Raw genomic sequence first — 7,500 nt, 5'->3', positions numbered from 1 at the left:
ATAATAATGTAATAAAAATAACAATAATAACAATATAATAAAATAACAATAATAATAATGTAATAAAATAATAATAATAATAATAATAATAATAATAAAATTAATAATAATAATAATAATAATGTAATAATAATAATAATAATAATAATAATAATTTAATAATAATAATAATAATAATAATAATGATAATAATAAAAATAATAATAATATTGTGGTATATTGGTTACATATCAAAAACTGTGAAGAATCACTACACAAAATTTTAGATAATAATTGTGAGCCTAATGTAATGTAATGTGTATTTATATAGCGCATTTATTGTGTATAGCCATACACCCAAAGAGCTTCACAATCATGAGGGGGGGTCTCTCCACACCACCACCAGTGTGCAGCATCCACTTGGATGATGCGACAACAGCCACAGGACAACGGCGCCAATGCGCTCACCACACACTCAGCTATAGAGACAGTGATAGAGCCAATTCAGTGGACGGGGATGATTGGGAGGCCATGATTGTAAGGGCCGATAGAGGGACTTTGGCCAGGACACCGGGGTTACATCCCTGCTCTTTCACGAGAAGTGCCATGGGATTTTTAATGACCACAGAGAGTCAGGACCTCGGTTTAACGTCTCATCCGAAAGACAGCGCCCACTGACAGTATAGTGTCCCCTTCACTTTTACTGGGGCATTAGGACTCTCATAGACCTCAGGTTGAGCGCCCCCTGCTGGCCTCACTAACACTAACAATATGTATTTTAAAAGAGAGACTTAAGCACTGTATTCGTGTGTGTGTGTGCGTGTGTGTGTGTGTGTGTTTGTGTTTGTGTTTGTTTGTGTGTGTGTGTGTGTGTGTGTGTGTGTGTGTGTGTTTGTTTGTGTTTGTTTGTGTGTGTGTGTGTGTGTGTGTGTGTGTGTGTGTGTGTGTGTGTGTGTGTGTGTGTGTGTGTGTGTGTACAAAATCTATAAAATGAAAGCATACTTATCCTAACCTGTGTGAAATATTCTATTTCAAATTATTTTAACTTGCGATATATATTAATTTATTGTATTAAAATTGTCTGGGCTTGTGTTGTTAATTATGGTAGAGGCGTAATAGAGAGTATTTTTTCCTGATATTTTATAGACCTAACTCTACGTATGTATTTAGGGTCAGTGTTTATATATGTGTAATAGCTGAAGTCAGAATTATTAGCCCCAATAGATTTTTTTTTCTTTTTTAAATATTTCCTGAATGATGTTTAACAGATTTTCACAGTATGTCTGATAATATTTTTTCTTCTGGAGAAAGTCTTATTGGTTTTATTTCGGCTACAATAAAAGCAGTTTAAAATTTTTAAACACCATTTTAAGGACAAAAGTATTAGCCTGTTTAAGCTATATTTTTTTCAATAGCCTACAGAACAAACCATCATTATACAATAACTTGCCTAATTACCCTAACCTGCCTAGTTAACCTAATTAACCTAGTTAAGCCTTTAAATGTCACTGTATAAGCTGTATAAGCTGTATAAAAGCCTCTTGAAAAAGCAGTTATTAGAAATTAGTTATTAAAACTTTTATGTTTAGAATTGGGGTGAAGCAGTGGCACAGTAGGTAGTGCTGTCGCCTCACAGCAAGAAGGTCGCTGGGTCACTGGTTCGATACTCAGCTCTGTTGGCGTTTCTGTGTGGAGTTTGCATGTTCTCCCTGGGTTCACGTGAGTTTCTCCGGGTGCTCCGGTTTCCCCCACAGTCCAAAGACATGCGGTACAGGTGAATTGGGTAGGCTAAATTGTCCGTATTGTGTTTGTGAATGTTTCCCAGAGATGGGTTGCAGCTGGAAGGGCATCTGCTGCGTAAAAACTTGCTGGATAAGTTGGCGGTTCATTCCGCTGTGGCGACCCCGGATTAATAAAGGGACTAAGCCGACACGAAAATGAAGTGAAATGAAATGTTTAGAAATGTGTTAAAAAAAAATCTTCTCTGTTAAACAGAAATTGTAGGAAAAAATAAACAGGGGGGCTAATAATTAAGGGGGGTAATAGTTCAGATTTCAACTGTATATATATATATATATATATATATATATATATATATATATATATATATATATATATATATATATATATTTCTTATACAATATACAATTTCAAACTACTAAAATGTCAATAAAAGTCAAATATTAAACTTTTAATTAACAGATATTTTTACAGATATGTGCAATTAATTTGATTTCTATTTACCTTTACCTTTATTTAATCATTTATGCTTGTTTACTTTTTTGGCATGTCTATTTTTGGTAAATAAGTACTTGATATTTTTAATATACATTAAACTTTATTGACATTCAATGTGGACAGCAAAGGAAGAGTTTCACTGTTTCCTTACTGTGCACATGACAATAAACACTATGAATCTTGAATTCATTTTTTTTGGATGTCTGGCATTTAACCCATATCATTATTATTCTTTAAGTGTAGTAGAATGAAGGAAATAACTTGACATTCACAGCCTTTTGCTAAATATTTAGCCTCAAATATGAGTTTTATCTCACTAAGAATATAGGGAGGGGAAAAAAAACATGTAAAATGATGAGGAAAAAAAGCAGCCGTTTAAAAGCCACAAATCGTTTATGATGAAAGTTTTGCGAGCGTAACCCAAAGCTAGCGTTCTCTGGCTCATGTCAGAGCGCACTTCACGCTTTTTACAACTACTGTAATTTCGCAGCTTGTAACGGCGTCGACTAACCTGGATGATCACCTGCTGAGCACGACTGCATTAACAGGCGTCTCCCAGCCCCAGTGCATCATGGGAAGCGCGGAAATGAGGAAGAAAAAGGGCTTTTGGCAACCGCAGCTGTAGCATCAGGTGGGTCTGATGGCTGTCTGCGCACAAATGAACAAACATTTATAAAAAAAAAAAAAAAACAACAACAACAAGCCGCGGTTTGTTCTTGAAAGGTGAAAGCGAGCAGGTTTATTTCCAGCTCCTGCTGATTCCTCGCCTCTGTAGACGACGCAGGGAGCAAAAGATGCCGTTTGTGATGTTGTCAGATGTCAAAACTATTAATATAAAAAAGGCTTTGCTTTATATCCTCTTTTATGTACTCCTACTGTTACTGCCGCTGAAACTTAAGCACAAGTTTGGATAAATGCATCTTAGGCTGAAGTTTGTGCGCAGGCAATTAGTGCCGTGTTTGCTGCAGTTTTGCTGTTGTTCGTGTTTAAGAGTTTGTTGGAAACCTTAATCTTAAGTGTTAAAGTTCATTGTGTGACTTGTGGGATTTATGCTGCTGCTCAAATGGAGAAGACGTTTTGGTGTATTAATATCTTTTTCTAAGAGAAATGACTTATGATATTTGCTAGACAGAGCAGAAACTCAAAAAATAAAGCATTTATTATATCAGTGTTTTAATTTAATTTAGTTTTTGTTTTTTAATATTTTTATTTGATATTTTTGGGTTTTGTTTTGCTTTTTATGTTTTATGCATTTATTTTACATTTTTTATTTAATTTAAATTTAATTAAATTTTGTTTTGTTTCGTATTTAATATTTTTTATTTTGTTTTGCTTTTTATATTTATTTTATTTATTTTTTTATTTAACTACATTTTTTGATTGTTTTGCTTTTTGTTTTATTTTCTTTTATTTTTATTAAATTGTTTTGTTTAGTTTTGTTTATAATATTTTTTATTATTAAATACCTCATTACTTCAACTTAAATGGAGTAAGTTCACAGTACTCATGTAGATTAGTTTTTTTTAACTCAAATGTTTTGTTTCAATAGGTTTCCTCAAATGGTTTATGTTGCCTTAACTTATTGGGTTTTACTGTGCTCAAATTACTTCATTTACTCAAATGAATTAAGTTTACAGGACCTCATTAGGATTAGTTTTTATCTTAAATGTTTTTTGTTTTTTTGCAATCGGTTTCCTGAAATGGTTTTAGTTACCTTAAGTTTTTGGGTTTTACAGTGTGATATTTGTCAGGCAGAGCAGATACTCAAAAAAAAATAAAGCAAAAGTTTAATTTAATTTAATTTATTTTTCATTAGATTTTTTAGTTTTTCTTTGCTTTATATATATATATATATATATATATATATATATATATATATATATATATATATATATATTAGTATTTTTTTTACCTTTATTTAAAAATTTTAAGGTTTTGATTTTTGTTTTATTTTTTATTAGATTTTTTGTTTTGCATTTAATTTTTTTTTTTTAGTGTTTTGTTTTTCATGGTTTGTTTTGCGTTATGCTTTATATATTTTTGTATTTAATAATTTTTGTGTTTATTATTATTTACTTTTTTATTAGTCTTTTGCTTTGTGTATTTTATTTTTTTTATTTTGCAAAAAAAATCACTGCTTTTTAAAGTTTGTCTTCATGTGACACTGTAGACTGAAGTAATGATAATGAAAATTCAGCTTTGCATCACGGTATTAAACTACATTCAAAAAACTTAAATCATCAAAAATGAAAACAAAGTAGAACAACAGATGGAAAAAAAACACACACAGTCCTAAATAAACTATTTATTTAGAATTAGGGTCATGCTGTTTAGCACACCTGCACTCAAAACATGACGCTTGCTGTTTGTTCAAACTACTTATTTAGAATGAGCTGAAACAACACAAGGTTCTTGAGGTTTTTATCTGGGGTCGCCACAGCGGAATGACCTGCCAACTATTCCAGCTTATGTTTTACACAGTGAATGCCCTTTAAGCTGCAATCTTGTACTGGAAAACACCCATACACACGCATTCACACACACACTCATATAGGGCCAATTCACCTATTTGGATTGTGGGGGAAACCGGAGCACCCGGAGGAAACCCACACCAACATGGGGAGAACATGCAAACTCCACACACAAGCACCCACTGGCCCAGCTGAGACTCGAACACGCAACCATCTTGCTGTGAGACGACAGTGCTAACCACTGAGCCACCATGATACCTCAAGTCTTCTAATAGCAACAAAAAATTGTTCCAACCTGTTATTGGCTTGATAACATCAGAATTAGCCTTTTTTAATATCTGAGCACTTCAAACTCTTAGCGTGTCTATCATCCGTCTGTCAGTCTGATACAGCAGATTAAACACCTGTAGATCTGCTTAAAGCTAATAGAGGTGAAACCCAACCATCGCAGGCCATCAAACTCATCCAGTCCCAGAACAACCAGTGCTTAATTTAATTCCATAAATGAGCTATATTAAGAATAGAGCTAAAGATGTTTTTATCTCATTTCACATTGATCATTGTGTAAGACTCTTGAATATCAGTCAAAAAAAAAAAAAAAGATTGTTCAAACTACTTGTTTAAAATGAGCTGAGACTACACGATTCTTGTTCAAACTACTGCTGAGATCACACGATTCTTGTTCAAACTACTGCTGAGACCACTCGATTCTTGTTCAAACTGCTTCTGAGATCACACGATTCTTGTTCAAACTACTGCTGAGACCACACGATTCTTGTTCAAACTACTGCTGAGACCACATGATTCACGATTCTTGTTCAAACTGCTTCTGAGATCACACGATTCTTGTTCAAACTACTGCTGAGACCACACGATTTTTGTTCAAACTACTGCTGAGACCACACGATTCTTGTTCAAACTACTGCTGAGACCACATGATTCTTGTTCAAACTACTGCTGAGACCACTCAATTCTTGTTCAAACTACTGCTGAGACCACACGATTCTTGTTCAAACTACTGCTGAGACCACACGATTCTTGTTCAAACTACTGCTGAGACTACACGATTCTTGTTCAAACTACTGCTGAGACCACACGATTCTTGTTCAAACTACTGCTGAGACCACACGATTCTTGTTCAAACTACTGCTGAGACCACATGATTCTTGTTCAAACTACTGCTGAGACCACACGATTCTTGTTCAAACTACTGCTGAGACCAAACGATTCTTGTTCAAACTACTGCTGAGACCACACGATTCTTGTTCAAACTACTGCTGAGACCACTCGATTCTTGTTCAAACTACTGCTGAGACCACACGATTCTTGTTCAAACTACTGCTGAGACCACACGATTCTTGTTCAAACTACTGCTGAGACCACATGATTCTTGTTCAAACTACTGCTGAGACTACACGATTCTTGTTCAAACTACTGCTGAGACCACTCGATTCTTGTTCAAACTACTGCTGAGACCACACGATTCTTGTTCAAACTACTGCTGAGACCACACGATTCTTGTTCAAACTACTGCTGAGACCACTCGATTCTTGTTCAAACTACTGCTGAGACCACATGATTCTTGTTTAAACTACTGCTGAGACCACTCGATTCTTGTTCAAACTACTGCTGAGACCACATGATTCTTGTTCAAACTACTGCTGAGACCACATGATTCTTGTTCAAACTACTGCTGAGACCACACGATTCTTGTTCAAACTACTGCTGAGACCACTCGATTCTTGTTCAAACTACTGCTGAGACCACATGATTCTTGTTCAAACTACTGCTGAGACCACACGATTCTTGTTCAAACTACTGCTGAGACCACACGATTCTTGTTCAAACTACTGCTGAGACCACTCGATTCTTGTTCAAACTACTGCTGAGACCACATGATTCTTGTTCAAACTACTGCTGAGACCACTCGATTCTTGTTCAAACTACTGCTGAGACCACATGATTCTTGTTCAAACTACTGCTGAGACCACACGATTCTTGTTCAAACTACTGCTGAGACCACACGATTCTTGTTCAAACTACTGCTGAGACCACACGATTCTTGTTCAAACTACTGCTGAGACCACACGATTCTTGTTCAAACTATTGCTGAGACCACTCGATTCTTGTTCAAACTACTGCTGAGACCACATGATTCTTGTTCAAACTACTGCTGAGACCACATGATTCTTGTTCAAACTACTGCTGACACCACATGATTCTTGTTCAAACTCAAACTACTGCTGAGACCACACGATTCTTGTTCAAACTACTGCTGAGACCACACGATTCTTGTTCAAACTACTGCTGAGACCACACGATTCTTGTTCAAACTACTGCTGAGACCACTCGATTCTTGTTCAAACTACTGCTGAGACCACATGATTCTTGTTCAAACTACTGCTGAGACCACTCGATTCTTGTTCAAACTACTGCTGAGACCACATGATTCTTGTTCAAACTACTGCTGAGACCACATGATTCTTGTTCAAACTACTGCTGAGACCACACGATTCTTGTTCAAACTACTGCTGAGACCACACGATTCTTGTTCAAACTACTGCTGAGACCACACGATTCTTGTTCAAACTACTGCTGACACCACATGATTCTTGTTCAAACTCAAACTACTGCTGAGACCACATGATTTTTGTAATGGGGGCGTTAGCACCCATACACACAGGTTGGGTGCTCCGTGCTGGTCTCGGTAACACCACTTCTGTCAGCAACCTACACTTAAACAAGTGTTGCATGCAGAACTGTTGCAAACAATTTGTTTGTGTTGAATTTAAACAAACAAATTAAGTTTAGA

General features: G+C 35.6%; 2 protein-coding genes across 5 annotated transcripts in view; one reads left to right on the top strand and one right to left on the bottom strand.

Annotated features, from left to right (window-relative positions):
- gcn1 (GCN1 activator of EIF2AK4) overlaps positions 1-7,500 on the bottom strand; it is a 779,792-nt gene that overhangs the window by 25,578 nt on the left and 746,714 nt on the right. The gene's annotated exons all lie outside the window — the stretch shown is intronic.
- Positions 1-7,500, top strand: part of cux2b (cut-like homeobox 2b) — a 339,662-nt gene that overhangs the window by 124,602 nt on the left and 207,560 nt on the right. For 2 of the 4 annotated variants that reach the window (XM_073910043.1, XM_073910042.1), the window contains exon 1: positions 2,789-2,848. The exons of the other annotated variants lie outside the window; for them this stretch is intronic. The gene's annotated coding sequence lies outside the window, so the exon portion shown is untranslated. Of the gene's footprint in view, positions 1-2,788; positions 2,849-7,500 lie in introns of those variants that run through there. 4 annotated transcript variants of the gene reach the window in all.

Source organism: Danio rerio, chromosome 8, assembly GCF_049306965.1.
Source record: "Danio rerio strain Tuebingen ecotype United States chromosome 8, GRCz12tu, whole genome shotgun sequence".
Classification (NCBI taxonomy): Eukaryota; Metazoa; Chordata; class Actinopteri; order Cypriniformes; family Danionidae; genus Danio; species Danio rerio.
The sequence above is the reverse complement of the archived record's forward strand: the minus strand, read 5'-3'. Positions and strand labels throughout refer to the sequence as shown.